This window comes from Schistocerca serialis, chromosome 2 (assembly GCF_023864345.2).
Source record: "Schistocerca serialis cubense isolate TAMUIC-IGC-003099 chromosome 2, iqSchSeri2.2, whole genome shotgun sequence".
Taxonomy (NCBI): domain Eukaryota; kingdom Metazoa; phylum Arthropoda; class Insecta; order Orthoptera; family Acrididae; genus Schistocerca; species Schistocerca serialis.
In genome coordinates this window covers 1,160,131,490-1,160,148,080 of record NC_064639.1, presented here as the reverse complement: position 1 = coordinate 1,160,148,080, position 16,591 = coordinate 1,160,131,490, and the positions used below count along the sequence as shown (strand labels likewise).

General features: G+C 44.3%; 1 protein-coding gene across 2 annotated transcripts in view; it reads left to right on the top strand.

Moving 5' to 3' along the window:
* The window catches only part of LOC126458620 (ATP-binding cassette sub-family C member 4-like), a 312,931-nt gene that overhangs the window by 112,539 nt on the left and 183,801 nt on the right, over positions 1 to 16,591 (top strand). The window lies entirely within an intron of this gene.

The window sequence follows — 16,591 nt, the reverse complement described above, 5'->3', positions numbered from 1 at the left end:
GCGAAATTTGGTAACACTGGTGTATTTAGTTGAGTTCCAGTTTAAAATGTTCAGCACATTCTTCCTATTTCAGTTATTTTGGGAATTTTGCAAAAATTGAATACATTTGTTGCCCTCAATGAGTTTTAAAGGAATTGAGGAAAAAACATGAAAATTGAGAACTGTCCCCAGGAAATGGGGACATCTGGTCAACTTAATTTAATAAGTAAAAGTTGAATAGGAGATTTGCATTGTTGTGACGTTCGATGTTGGTGGTGGTGGTGGTGGGGGAGAGGTGGAATCAGGGAGACGATTATAATAGAAACGAGGGGGGCATCATTTTCCATTTCTCGCCTAGGGCAGCGGCAAAACACCTAGCAACACCCCTGACAATAAGGAATCAAACATGTCAGAAATATTCGTAATCAGTTGAAAATAAATTACTTGCCAGGAAACAAGTAGCTTCAAAACTTAGCAATGTGAGGGCTTGAACATAATACCATATTTAGCAACAACAGCCAGGGTATTTTCTCTCATGTCCTGCGTTGTCGTACGTGAGCGTATAGAACCTCTGCAGTGTTTTACACGCCTGCACGGATGGGCCAACGTTTCTTACGGTCATCAAGGAATGTAAGAGCTGATACTGATCTATTAGAAAATGGAAACCTGTCATCTAAAAATAAAAATTGATAACTCGTATGCGATCAAGGTGGTGTGTATTAAAATAAGTTTGAAGGCTTGATACTTCTTGAAAATGGAATATTAAAAACTATTGTCCTCATATTTCTGTGTTAGTATTGACCCTGGAACCTCACTGTGTGATTTTCGGAACGCGTTCCCCACTGTGGGATTGCGCGCTACCCCAAAAATATATCATCATACTTATTGTCTACATTATTTTTTAAAAACGTATTTCATACTTACAAGGCTATGGAGAAACTGAAGGTTTTGTTCATAGCCAAACTAAGGCACTAAGGAGTCAGAGTTTATGTGACTTAACAATTTAAAACAAAAATTTTAGCACGTATTGCTGCAAGAAAACAGAAAAAATCGTTTTAACAGTAAATGGACATAGAATAATTATTAATCTGTTTAGCTATTTATGTCTTTCGACTTGCACTTCTGAATAAATTTGCACTTGTCTTCGCTGAAGTTAGGACTTATTCCCAGCCGGCTTTCGTTGAGTGGATGGGTGTATTGTACCACTTATGTCCATTTTGTCCATAAATAACTGTTCTCTGAGACATCACTTCGTCTTCATCTGCTGATCCTGCGACTAAATCATCACCTCCTCTTTGATCACTGAGAACATAATCTTCTTCAGTACTTTCCAGTTCACTGAACTTTATGTCAGATGAAACGGTATCACTAGCTACTAATTCTTTAAGTATATTTCTTTGAAGATCTTTTCGTGGTATTATGTCATGTCTTGGGACCATTATTTGCACAGGCACAAAAAACATTCCAGATAAGAACATGTAACAACCACACCGTGTGGTCTTATACGAGCCAGTGCTAACAATACTAACGAAGGTCGCAGCAAAACACGGTAAGCAGCCTGTCAACATAACAGCTCGCACAGCAGTGAAGGTACACAGAGTGACAAACCGTTTGCGCTAAAACTGCACGTGAGCAGAGAGAGATAAGCCCGCAACCCTAGAGTGTGTTCTGTTTCCTGTAGTACCTGCTGTAACTGATGGATAACGTTTTAGAAGCCGGATACCATATGGCGCAGTCCAAAATAACAACAACAAAAACTTACACTTTGACCCGGAATCTAACTCTCGAACTCGTGTATTCTAAAGCAAAACTGTCCCCTGTGCATTTAATAGGCAACATAGCTACATAGTGCTGAATGAAGGTAGATGTCCTACAAGTTATTACAGAGTTGCAAAATTGCTATTTTTGAAATCCATTTTCTGTCGAAAATATACACAGGGCGCAATTTTGTCACAGATTTATTTGTATTGTTAGTATGCGAGGAATCGCGCTGTGTCGTCCGGGAGGGCAAATTTTCGTTCATCCATTATACTTAGATAAGGAAAAAAACTGCTCAGGTGCGAGTAGGAGTTGCGCCCTGAGACTCATCATAAAGTCTGACTTTATACGGAACCCTCAGGGCGCGGCTCCTTATATATATATATATATATATATAAAATAGAGGGAAACATTCCACGTGGGAAAAGTATATCTAACAACAAAGATGATGTGACTTACCAAACGAAACTGCTGGCAGGGCGATAGACACACAAACATACACACATAATTCAAGCTTTCGCAACAAACGGTTGCTTCGTCAGGAAAGAGGGAAGGAGAGGGAAAGACGCAAGGATGTGGGTTTTAAGGGAGAGGGTAAGGAGTCATTCCAATCCCGGGAGTGGAAAGACTTACCTTAGGGGGAAAAAAGGACAGGTATACACTCGCGCGCACACACACATATCCATCTGCATATACACAGACACAAGCAGACATTTGTAAAGGCAAAGAGTTTGGGCAGAGATGTCAGTCGAGGCGGAAGTACAGAGGCAAAGATGTTGAAAGACAGGTGAGGTATGAGCGGCGGCAAATTGAAATTAGAAATTAGCGGAGATTGAGGCCTGGCGGATAACGAGAAGAGAGGATATACTGAAGGGCAAGTTCCCATCTCCGGAGTTCTGACAGGTTGGTGTTAGTGGGAAGTATCCAGATAACCCGGACGGTGTAACACTGTGCCAAGATGTGCTGGCCGTGCACCGAGGCATGTTTAGCCACAGGGTGATCCTCATTACCAACAAACACTGTCTGCCTGTGTCCATTCATGCGAATGGACAGTTTGTTGCTGGTCATTCCCACATAGAAAGCTTCACAGTGTAGGCAGGTCAGTTGGTAAATCACGTGGGTGCTTTCACACGTGGCTCTGCCTTTGATCGTGTACACCTTCCGGGTTACAGGACTGGAGTAGGTGGTGGTGGGAGGGTGCATGGGACAGGTTTTACACCGGGGGCGGTTACAAAGTAGGAGCCAGAGGGTAGGGAAGGTGGTTTGGGGATTTCATAGGGATGAACTAAGAGGTTACGAAGGTTAGGTGGACGGCGGAAAGACACTCTTGGTGGAGTGGGGAGGATTTCATGAAGGATGGATCTCATTACAGGGCAGGATTTGAGGAAATATATATATTTGATGCCTGTAGGAACCAGAATTACTTATGTTATGTAGGTCGACACGCGTCATTTTTAAATTATGGAAACGCCACGCGATCCGATTGGCCATGGGATTGCCCTGTTGCCGTTCATCGGCTGACGGGCAGCGCTATGGTTCCCGCGGCCAATCGGAGCGCGTGGCGCCAAGTTTCTGTAGTTTAAAAATGGCGCTTGTCGACCTACCCAACATTAGTAATTTTGGTTCCTACTGGCATCAGCTATCCAGGGTTAAAATTTCGTGACAGTTTTTCTCCACACTGTATATACAGTTCATCCATGCTGGAAATTTTTGAGAACTCAACGACTTTTTGCCTGTTATCGATATCGATCTGGGAAAATACTGGTCTCGGGAATTCCAAGACGTATCAAAATCTCTATAGCAGTTCCTCAGACTAGCCCGGACAGAAGAAAAGAAGCAAGCGGAGGACTTCAGTTTATACAGAGTGAATAACCTAAACCTTGCACCGAAAATATTGCGGAAATGGAAAGTACTGTTGACAGGCGGCTTTCACAGAATGCATTTGCAGTCCGGGGCTCTTATTGTCAGCCAATCAACACATTTTAATAATGGAAATTCCTGGCAGATTAAAACTGTGAGCCGGGCAGAGACTCGAACACGGGACCTCTGCCTTTCGCGGACAAGTGGTCCACCATCTGAGCTACCCAAGCACGACTCACGGCCCCTCCCCACAGCTTCAATGCTGCCGGTACCCTCCAAACTTGTAATAATACGTAGAACGTGTATTTTTCGTGCAAACAAACTTTATTTTTAAATGCAACAATGCATGTTGATATTAACAAACCAAAAGTGAGGAAAATTAGAATGTCTATGGTATTTGTTGCAGGATTCTAGTGCTGGTTATTTACGAGATATTGTATTTTGACAAGTTTCAACATCGACGCTTGTTTGTGACATTCAACCTGCGTAGTTGCAATGTTGTTATGTTTGCTTATAGTGTTCTTGTGTGTCCCTTGAGCGCATTGTGACATGCTAGTCACTTAGTGTGTGACAGTCCGAGCAGTAGGTCGTAGTTGAGGATGGCATTTGCCAACGCAGATGGAAGAATGCACTTCGTTCTTGTATTGTGTATGCGGCAAGACATCCCGGTAGACGTCAACCATCTCGGCAGTACAGTTCAGTTACTTCAACCAGTTGCGTGAAGGTGGTAGTGTAAACGTAGACAATGAAACAAGTGAGAAAAGGAAGAGGGGGGGAGGGGGAGGTCAAGTTCCTGCTGCTGCAGGTTATCCACACGTTAGCTCCCTCGCAACCGCACAAAGAAGTGTCGTGAGTCAGGCGTTTCCCATCGACATGGGTTCCATCCCTATCACACTTCTCTCCATCAAGAGCTGCATGGAAACGATTGTGAGAATCGCGTTAACTTCTGTACATGGGCATTCAAGACAGAATGCTCCAGGCGTATCACGTACCTTGTTTAGTGATGATGCCACGTTTACCAGTCATGGCAAGTAAATCGCCGAAACATGCACTACTGGGCTGTTGACACTGCCCGCCGGCTTCGTCAGGTGGGACGTCGGCGTCCATGACGTGTAAACGTGTGGTGTGAGATAGTGAACCATCAGCTCACAGGCCCGTTTTTCATAGACGAAACACTGAACGCGCTCAGGTATCGCAGCCTTGTAACAGAGCATCTTCCACGGATGCTAGAAGACGTTCCTGTGCAACTAGGACAGATATGTGGTACCAACATGATGGCTGTCCAGCCCATAGTTCACGAAGTAGCACAGCATGTCTTCACGTATTGTTTCCAAATCTTTGGATTAAACGCAGAAGACCCCGGATTTGACGCCAGCCTGGAAGCGTGTACTGCCGTTGCCGGTGGTTATTTTGAACACGATCTATGACGGTCAATTGTCTACGGTTACAATCCACGTAACTAGTCTATGCACTCATATTGTTCTTTAGTGTGTGCTACCATGGGTATTGTGCAATTGTCGGTGTGGGAACTTTTCAAACCACGATATCTCGTAAACGGCTCCCTCTAGAACCCTGCGACAGCCACCACTGACGTTCTAATTTAACCAACTTTAAGTTTGTTAATGTCAACAGGCATTGTTCCACTTAAAAAGTGTTTATTTGTACAAAAAATAAACTTTTTAAATATTATTACATTGTTGTTGATTGGCTAGTAATACTAACAGCTGACTTAAGTGGCTGATTTACACATTTGCCGCCAGTAGGCTGTTCAAATTTTGCCGCCACTACCGACCTCTACGATTCGCAATCTAATTAATCATACTAATTACAATTTTACTGTCAATGAAACTGTAAATTTCTGATTTGTGCACTGTTGTCGTAATTATACCACCTTTTTTTCCGTAATTAGTAAGACTGTGAAACAGGGGATCGATGTGTCAGTTCCTAGATTATTTTTGCAGCCCAACGATTTAATTGAGATGATACAAGAAATAGCTTATGGGTATATTTCAGAGCTAATAAAAGCTCGATCGTGTGTTGCTAATAAGGCGGGGAATACTACTTACACAGTAATGTACTATCTTGGTAAAAAGTGTCCGAACGAACTGAATAGCGTTTCCCCTGATTTGCATGCAGCCCACATAACGTAAATGTCTTGCAGGTCCTCTAAACTCATTTCGGTACACTCATTTGACTGTACAAAACGGTTACACGAGTGACCACTTGAAAACACTGCCCTGTGTGACAATAACTCCAGGTGAAAATTAATACCACGATACTATAAATATCGGGGAACACCTGAGACAGTCCTTAACGCTTGTGACCTCAAATTTCATACAAGACGTGACATTTTTCCACTCTCAATTGTACCCGACACAAATAATGACTGTAATTCTAACACATCTGTTGCTCTTGTATTCTTGGTCTCTAAAAGATTTTCGAGCCATCTATTAACTGTTGTTCACTTAACGAGTGCTTTTACACACACTGATTAATGAGCTAACGGCTTACAAAAACCATGATTAACAGTGTTGAGCGCACTATCGAAACCTGACCGTCAACAACGTATCACTAGTAATTTCGCAACATTCATGATGGCACGTTGATCTATTTGCATTTCGAAAACCAGCTGTCGTACTTGTTATCTAACACCAAGTGACATTAAAATCGGAAGTTATTCATATCTCGTGACACTTGACCATAACACTAATCGTCATTGCTGACTACCCATATAGAGACGCAATATAACACATTTTTAGCCATTATCAGTTAGAAAATCTGAACTTTAAATCACACGGCGAAAATTGAGATTCTTGTATTGAACCAGAGCAACTGTCCAGAAACTGTGGCCTCTGCTAACTAACCACGAAAGATTTAAATATGGTTTCATTTTCGAGTAACAAACATGAAGTGACGTAATGCCTGTATTGGATGGTGATTCGAACATAGCACGTAATGAGAATGTTATTTAAGCACAAACAAAGGCCATATATCGAATTGTCTCAGCAGTCGCGAGATGTTTGAAACTTCAGTGACGAGAAAAATGAATAACTTCTGCCTTCCCGGGATTCGAACTTGGCAACTATCGCCGTCTTTTTTACCAGGAACCAGATGTGCGCATATCTGAACTAGAATGACGCGATGAAGAGTACACTGATGACTGGGAGTTGAACTCCACACATATCGTTGTTGAATACACAAGAGGACACGTTAACTATCGAATTCTTTTTCACCAGTAGCTGGGAGTAGCATGTTTGAACTTGATATGTTATGACAAAAGGACCAGTGTCTTTCCGGGAGTCGAAACTATCACATATTGCTACTGAGAGTGAATGAAATGACGTTAAAAATCAAAATCAATTTCCATCAACAGTTAGGTGTGCTCACGCTAAAGCAGTATGAAAATTTTTGTGCCGAACTAGGATTCGTACCGTGAAACGCGCATTACGTGGAGAATTTGAGGAGTTTGGAACCTTGAGCAAACGACGAATTGATGACACTATATGATCACCAAGGGATCAAATCCCGTGAAACCAGAACCAGTATATGCAACACCTCAAGCTGAAATAAGAGGTACAAAAGTACCCTGTGACCTTACATGGCGTTTGGTTCTTTAACTAAAATAAAAATACTGGTGAAAGAAATGTTACTGTTGACATAGTTTCTACACGTTGCCACCTGCGCATTTGTCGTGGACCAACCCAACCGGTAGTCGGTAGCGAAGGGACATCACGTTTAACGTGAATCTGGAACCACGGTGTAATCGTATGTTCTTCATTTGGCATAGTCAGGGGTCAGTAGGATCTACTAGTATCTATTAAAATGCTGCATCTGACGTGGGGATCGAAATATGACCATATGTAGACTAACCTAGTATCAAGCCCCAAGATCACAGAAACGAACGTTTGGCTGAGTCATCATTTTGTAGTAGCACTGATCCGCCAGACTGGGTGAGAATTCTGGCTTCATGTCTCCCCGGAGTGAATTACTTCATTTTGTAATCATTGAAATAAATTCGCAGAACGGCCAATACAGGAATTGTTACTTCCACTTAAGCTACTCTCCATGGTAAACGTCACACACTGCAAAAGGTAAGCTGAGTTACTGAACGCGATTCTTCCGTAATTTACTAAACCACAACTGGTCGGTCTGCTAACAGTATCAGTCTGTTGAAAGCTCAGAAATGAGGTATTTCATTTTATAATTCACCAGTAACAGCATAACTTTGGGGAACCGTTTCCGTGAAAAGCTCGTGGCCGCCTTTCCTGATCAGAACAGTTTCTGCCTCACCAGCCGGCGTCAGCCCAGGTGATACTTAATATTGTAGTTTGGTCTTCAGCGTGAAATATTTTCTATGAACATTGTGTACACCACACAGTAACAACAACGTGGCAACCAGTATTCTCGTAGAATATGACGTAAGGAGCACAAAGTACGTAATCTACCACTGCGACCAAAATTTACCAGGGAAAAGGAGATTGGTGCATAAGTTTGTGGCGATTTTGTATGTAATAGAAGGGGGAAGGCAGGAAGCGCCAACGTCTCTTCCCTGTACGAGGGGGCGTTATCGAAGAAACGATGTCGGATAATAGCTTCCTCGTGCCATGTGTGATGATTTTAACGTGAATTATTTTCCACATTTGGCAAGCCGAACCGCTGTGGGTTAGCCTCCTTCGAGTTTAGAACACGAATCTAACGCCTCCACACCTTCGGAATGCGACGTCTTTTTCACCGACCTGCAGAAGTTACTACTCCCGCTTACGCCTAGTGACACCTATGAGAGATAATTCGCAATTCTGCGTGGAATGACATTCCTGGTCTAAAAACATGTATTTCATAGTTGAATGGAATTATCTCAGGGTTGCCAGACTTAATCTACAACGTTGCGAAGTTCCAATCTTCCTTGCAGCAGGAAGAAATACATTTGCACAGCCGATGAGTTTCTTGAGCAGGCTAGCAGTCCAAAAGCAAAGCTTGCAGACGCAGAGGAAGTATCTCGTAATTTGGTGGATACATGAAATACGAAACGTATAAGCAAAATTGTGTAACTCAACAGAAACAACATAAATTAAGAACAGGTGGAATGAAATGGATGGCCTTCCTCTTCATAGCTGTCATTATTTTATTTCTGTTTTACTCTGTAGCTCTGTAGGTTATCAGAATATTCATACGAGACTTATCCAGCAGTAATTTTTAGAATCGACAGATAAGTCGAGTTTAAACAGGAAACTTATTAGCGCTGTTTCTAACGAAGGGCTCAGTGATACCAAGTCCTTAAATAAAGAGACATTAAGTAAGTAGCCTAGGGCGTTGCACACAGCGAGCCACGGCAACATTTGGGGTTACGATATGACACAGGTGGGCAGACGGTGCTGGAATGTAATCACACCAACACGCCCTATGCCTGCACCTTTCTGTAGACAATTTAATTTCTTCCTAGCAGGTAGACACCCTATATTTGGAACTGTTAGACAAGAGCTACAGTCTCTTATAACGTCATGCACCTCATACATCGCCACTACTTCTCTCATCCCCAACCTCCATACTGGACTTAACATAAATTATGATACCACACACAGAAATATAACAAAGTTTTGTTTTCTTCCCCGAATGGGGACTCCCGGCCAACAATGCCATTCGATCATTTCATTTCATTTCCGCACTCCAAATAAATGTAGCAATTCCCTACACATCTCATACTTCTTTTTTTTCTTCTTTATTGATTTTCAATTCCCCCCGAAGGGGGCGGGCTAGCAGCAGCTGAGTACGCTGCTCTACAGCCTACAGACTTTGTTTTTAAAAACGGAAGAAGAAAAGAAACAAGAAAAACAGGCGATAAAAACGGTGACTTAAAGTGTAAAATGGCCGAAAAATGCGGAAAGTTAAAACAGAAAGCAAAAGGGGTTGGCAATGTTAATAAAAGACACAGGAATCAGACAAGTAACATAGTACACACACAATTAAAAAACATGGCGACAGTCTGGTTTCTGTTCACAAGAGATAAAAAGCACACCCAGCGACAGTATCATGGCCGTTCGCAACACTTACCAAAAAACACAAAACGGAACACTTATTGTAAAACACTCACTGTAAAACACTGCACGAAAATGGCGGCACAAAGATGACACTCCCGAGCCAAAGGCAGATGGGGGGGGGGGGGCGACCTGGAGGAGGGGGAAGAACAAGGAGGGAGGAAGGAAAAAACGAAAAAGGAGGGGGAAGAACAAGGAGGGAGGAAGGAAAAAACGAAAAGGGGGGGGGGGGGTACCATGGAGGGAGAGGACTCATAAAGGGGGAGAGGGGCAGGGCAGATGCGAGAGGGAATGAGAGGAGGCAGAGGAGGGAAATGCAAAAGGACTCAGGGGAGAGAAGGGGGCAGAGAGAGGGGAGGTGGGGAAAAAAGGGGATGGATGGGGGGGGAGAGGGAGCCCGGGAAAAGGACAGAGGAAAGGAGGGGGAGTGAGGATCAGAGTTGATAGGAGGGATAAATGGAGGGAGAGAGGGCATCATCCGGGAGGGGGAGTTGACGGAAGCCACCTTGGGAAAGGAGATGTAGGGTGTGGAGATGGAGGGTAGGGGGGACACAACAGTGAAGACGTGGCAGGGGGTGGGGATGGGAGAGGAGAGGAGCAAACAGGGGGTGAGGGGGTTCAAGGCGGTTGAAGGTGTAGAGGATGTGGATATGTTCGAGGAATAGGAGCAGATGGGGGAAAGAAATGAGGTCATAGAGGATCTGCGTGGGGGATGGGAGGCATATACGGAAGGCGAGGCAGAGTGCATGACACTCAAGGATCTGGAGGGACTTATAGAATTTGGGCGAGGAGGGGGGGGGGGGGGGGCAAATATCCCAGCGGGACAGGCATAGCAGAGGATGGGACGGATTAAGGATTTGTAGGTGTGGAGGATGGTAGAGGGGTGCAACCCCCATGTTCGGCCAGAGAGGAGTTTGAGGAGTCGGAGACGGTTGTGGGCTTTGGATTGGATGGAGCGGAGATGAGGGATCCAGGTGAGGTGACAGACAATGGTGAGGCCAAGGTAGGTGAGGGTGGGGGTGAGGCGGACAGGACGGGCACAGACAGTAAGGGAGAAATCCAGGAGCCGGAAGGAGCGAGTGCTACGACCTACGATGATTGCCTGGGTCTTGGAAGGATTGATTTTCAGGAGCCACTGGTTACACCATGCAGCAAAAAGGTCAAGGTGATTCTGGAGAAGACGTTGGGACCGTTGGAGGGTAGGAGCGAGACGAGGAATGCGGTGTCATCAGCATATTGCAAGAGGTGTACTGGAGGGGGGGGGGGGGGGGGGGATTGGGTCATATCTGCCGTGTACAGGAGGTAGAGGAGAGGGGAGAGGACAGAGCCCTGGGGCACACCTGCAGAGGGGTAGAAGGTGTGGGAATTGACATTATGGATAGTAACATAGGAGGGGTGGTGGGAGAGGAAGGAGGCCATCAGATGGATGTAGTTGATAGGAAGGGCGTAGGTTTGGAGTTTAAACAGGAGACCGGGATGCCAGACACGGTCGTAGGCCTTTTCGAGGTCCAGGGAGACAAAAATGGTGGAGCGACGGGAGTTAAGCTGGAGGGAGAGGAGATGAGTGAGGCGGAGGAGTTGGACATCAGCAGAGAAGGAAGGTCGAAAGCAACATTGGGTGTTGGGGAGGAGGTGGTTTTGGCAGAGGTGGTGATGGATGCGCCAGGAAAGGATGGAATCCAAGAGCTTGCTGAACACCGATGTGAGACAGATAGGACGATAGGAAGAGGCATCAGATGGAGGCTTGTTGGGTTTGGAGAACATCAGGATACGGGAGGTTTTCCACAGGTCAGGATAGAAGCCAGTGGCAAGGATGACATTGTAGAGGGTGGCAAGGACTGAAAGGAAGGAGGGAGGGCAGTGTTTGAAGTGGTTGTAGGTAATGCAGTCGTGGCCGGGAGCAGTGTTGCGTTTAGTGCAGAGTGTGATGCTGATGTCCTGTGTAGTGATGGGAGTGTTAAGTTCAGATGGTGGTGTGTGGCCCAAGTACTGGAAGCTAGGAGCAAGGGGAGGAACAGAGGTATTTGTACGGTCCATGACGTCAGGGAAGAGGGAATAAACAAAGTGGGGATCATCTGGGATGGAAAAAACATTGGAGAGGTGAGAGGCAAAGTGGTTGGCCTTACTGAGGTTGTCAGGAAAGGGACGGTCATTAAGGAGGAGAGGGTACTGGGGGGTGGGGCGCATCCCAGTAAGGCGGTGGAAAGCAGACCAATACTTGGAAGAGTTAATGGGGAGCGTGGTGTTGAGTTGTGTACATGTCTGGCGCCAGGCACGGCGTTTCTTCGCGGTAAGCAGGTTGCGGATGTGTCGTCGTAATTGCCGGTGGCGGGTAAGTGTATCCCGGTCACGAGTGCGGAGAAAAGAGCGGTAGAGGCGGTGGGACTCTCAAGGAGAAGGACGGCCTGCGGAAGCAGGGCGGGGCGGTGAGGGTGGATGGCTTTGGGGGGGATATGGGTGGTGACAGCGTCAGACAAGGTCTGGTGCAGGAAGGCAGCAGTGTGAGAGATGTCATCAGGAGATTGGAGGGCAAGGTCGTGGCCGTCAACCTGGGTGTGGATGGAGTCCCGGTAGGCATCCCAGTTGGCACGGGAGTAATCATGGACAAGTTTAGGAGGGATGTCGGGGCGAGGAGCATTGCGGGGACGGCGACCACTAGAGGTAGTGAGGAGAACAGGAGCATGGCCACTGCCAGTTAGGTCAAGGACATCTGTGGTGATGCGCCCTAGGAGGTTGGGAGAGGCAAGGACCACATCGGGAGTGGTGTTGGATTCGGGTCGGGTGTGCTGAGGCAGGGGAACCAGGTCTCCCTGGTGGGTGGTGAGAAACTGATGCCACCACTGGAGGTCGGCAGGATCGTGGCTGTGCATATTGAGGTCGGCGGCAATCCCGTAGGTGGAGAAAGTGCGGTCAATGTGGGCCAGGAAATCGTACGGGATGGGGGTGCGAGGGCAGACATAAATAGTGGCCCAGGTGATGGTAAGGGTGGGGAAGAAGGGGCTGAGGGTGAGATGCTCAGCAGGATTGTTAAGGGGCCCCGGAACGCCCTATACTTGCAATGTTAAAATAACGCTTATAAATTACATCTTTCCTCACAAAGTATTTGAGGTAGGAAGTTGAACTTTTTACAGATTATTTATTGGAATATGGGCTACAACTTAACACAGGTATTTTACAAAATTTTAATTCAGTTATTAAAGATGATTTTTTTTCACTTGTAATGAAAATTCACAACATTTTTTTGCAATTTTTTATTTATATATTCAAAAATATACAGTTTTTTGGAAAAAGGCTGTGTTAAATTATGCAGAAGGTACTGTGTAACATTTACTGAAAGTTTGAAACAAATATGTTTGGAAGATCCTTAGAAAACATGTAATTAGTATGAGAAAATAAAAGTTTTGGGAATCGAGTGACAAAGATTGGATTAACTTTTTAGTGCATTCCAGGTCCATAGGATGGATTATCTTCATCCTCTGCAAACTCCTCCTCCAGCTTCCTCTTGTTCCTCCTCCTGTTTACTCTTGCTTGTATTTCTAGACTCTTTACAGCCCTGTCTGCAGCCCGAAGGCGTTCCTTGTCTAAAGCAAGCATCGCTCGTACCATGTTAGAACCTATCTTCATTCCCATATTTCTAAATACCTTGCACCTTACAATGTTGCCATCATTGAAAGTCGCAACAGCATCATACACACCAAAGTGAAGTGTTTCTATTCCAACAAATACAGTCTTGGGGATTCTCGACCATATAACACTATTTACACTTTCATTGGGGTTTTGAGTTTTTCCGTGAATACACTTTTTCAACAGCTCAGGTGCTGCTAAGTCTCTGAAAATAGGTTTTATCACCTCCATTATTGCATGAGGCAGACTATGCTTATGAGTGTACACTTCACCAGTTAGCAATCCTTTGTTATATTTACACCAACTGTCTTCTTCTTTGGGACACAAGCTATGTTGGGGATTTTCATCGGTTGAAGAAGTATGAAAAAAAAGAGCCCAAACAGCCTTCTTCATTTCGTCGACACTTTGTGTATTTTGCCTAATAGCCATTCCATAATAGTTCTGTATTTTGTCAATTACACTGTCAGTTAACCTTCCCTTCCCATCCAACCCTTTACCATCACTGAGTTTTTGTTTTTTGTACGAAGCTTTCAGTCGCCAAAGTCTTGTTCCCATTCGCTTCTGTACGTGTCCAATACACTCAAATTTCTGCACTACAACATCATCACCATAGGGCTTCAGTCCTTGAACATGTTTGAAACTTTTAGAATCACCGTCACCAAGGTAATTAACATATCGCACTTTATCACACGCCTCAGAACGCTGGAATATACTGGCAACACCAGCCACTTCCATTCCTCCACTACTGCCACTATAGTTAGCTTTGCAATTATTTTCATGTGTACCTTTATATTTTTGTGGACATCTACAATACTTTGATATTACTGCTACATCTAAAACTTTCCCTGTATACATACTGGTGGCAGATACTACACCATGAAGAGATGTGTGTCCCCATTTATGCCAGGTACCATTGAACGCTGCAGTCAAATCTCTGTTACCATTATTTTCCATTACTGCCTCTTCCACAGCATTCTTCATAGATTCTATACAGACATCTTCTACTTTAGACCCTATTAATTTATTATAGGTCGTAAACTTGGTTGGGGGATTTGGAAGATTCATGATGCCACAGAAAATTGCACCTGCAGTAGCACCCTTACCAACTGAACGCAAGGAATAAACAAATCTAATGTTGTGTTCGTAGATTTTGCTACCATTTTCTTCAGTTGCAGTTACTGCAACACTGTTCCAAAAGGTGGTCATGTATGAACACTTATCACATTTCAGTTGTATTTCACTAGCAAGTCCTACGTGCTTTATTATGGAGAGTTACAGACCAACTTCACTACAATGAATACATCTTACACAGTTTGAAAAAATTCTTTTGAGAACCGACATATCAAATATTTCATTCACATCCGATTCGCCCATAAAACATTCATAGTTTTCACTCATTGAACCAAGCTTCTTCTGTGAAGTATTTTCTTTCCCACTTTGACTGCTATGGGCAGGTGTACTTGAGAGGTTAGGTTCACTCACTTGGTTATCGTCTTTATTGTTTACAGTAATAATACATACCTTTGGCTTTCCAACATTTCTCCTTTTCTTAAAAGCCTTCAGAGGATTTCTAATAACTTAACTTTTACTCATTGTTATACTTCAACAAAACAGAGACTCAAGAAACAGAATTAATTACGAATATTTTCGAGATAACGACAGAGTAAATAAACATGAAACAATCGACAATCACACCAGCGATATATATTGAACCATCACAGGTTAGCCACAACACATACTTTATCTCACATCACTAAAATGTACGTGATGAACACGGACGTTAATAATAACACCATTTGACAGCAGTTTAACAGCGCCACAGTGGGTCACGCCCATGTAGAACACATTTCAAAAAAAATTTAAAAATAGTTTTAGTCTTCGGAATTCAATAAATTATATATCTATTAAAAGGTAATAGTCTGCAGATTCAGAAAACGCAAAAAAGTAAAAATTGAACTTTTCATGATTATGAGCCTTTCTGGAGCCCCTTAAGGAGAGGTTGGGGCTGGACAGGGAGGTGCTTGAGGTGGCCTATAGCAACTCCACCACGCTCCAGAGGGTACGGGTTATCGGTGCGGTGAAGGGTGTAAGGAGATGTGGAGATGGAGATACGGGGTTGAAGGAAGGTTTCATTTAGGACAAAGGCATCCACGTGGTGCTGACGGAGGGTGTGGAGGAAAGGAGTTTGTGGGTGGGCAGGGAGCGAATGTTGTGGTACAGGATACAGTAGGGTTGTTGTACCATGGGAGGGGGAGAGTTAGACGAGGGTGGTGAGGGGGATGAAGGTGAAGTGGGCCTGGTTGTGGGAGTATGTGGCATAGGTGGTAAGATGGAAGATGGAACGGGCAGCGAGGGCAATTTGGGAAAGGGTGTGGGAGCGCTGGAAGGGGTGGATGTTTTGGAGCACAATGGCGATGAAACGGATGATGTCCTCTGCAGTAGGTGGAGGGCGGAGCGAGTTGTTGGAGTGGATGGGGTCATCAACAGGATGGACAGGGATGGTGAGCTCAAGGGTGACTGGAGGTGGTTTCGCTTTACACTTCGAGAAGTAGGTAGGATGTGGTTCTTTACAAGTGTTGCAGGAGGGGGGAGAGGTGAGGTTGGGGCAATTCTTGAGGAAGTGTGAAGCATTGCAGTGGGGACAATCTCATACTTCTGTTTCATGAACCTTATATACTCGCTCGAGGTATTATACCGTGTGTACAGACCTCTGATTGGTCGGTCTGCACCAGTCTGCATTAGTCTGCATTCAAGTTTCAGTCTGTGCCTAATAAGATTACCATATTCCTGTACATAGCCATGAAGATAAATGACTAGACACTTTGTCAAGTATCAGAGATATGTGAGAATAAGATTAACATACCAAGACCAAAGGAACTTCAGATTGTCAATTGTAAATAGGATCCAGAACCAAGTTAAGTTATTTTTATGCTTGTTATTATTTTAATAAATGTGTGTGAAAATTAATCAAGTTCTGTTTAAAGTTGGTCACTGTCAATCTGCTACTCTAATCATGCAAGTGGCATTTCTATCGTCTGACCTAACGGCAGAAGATAAACACGCCACAATAAGACCACGAGACATATTGTTGATATTGCTGACACTCGCCTACTTCGTTAGAGCGACAAGTCAAATAATCTGATGGTGTGTGTGTACTGGAGGTCTTACAGTACACACACCACAACTACCAAATATAATTACCAAGTCCTGCGTTCGTTTGGGCACAAGGACCTCTAGTCTACCCTCGACAGGGTAAACCACCTACTACATGGGTTCGCCAGTTCAAAATAGCCCCGAATTAGTTTGATTTATTCATTTTCACCAATCAGTTGTGAAAG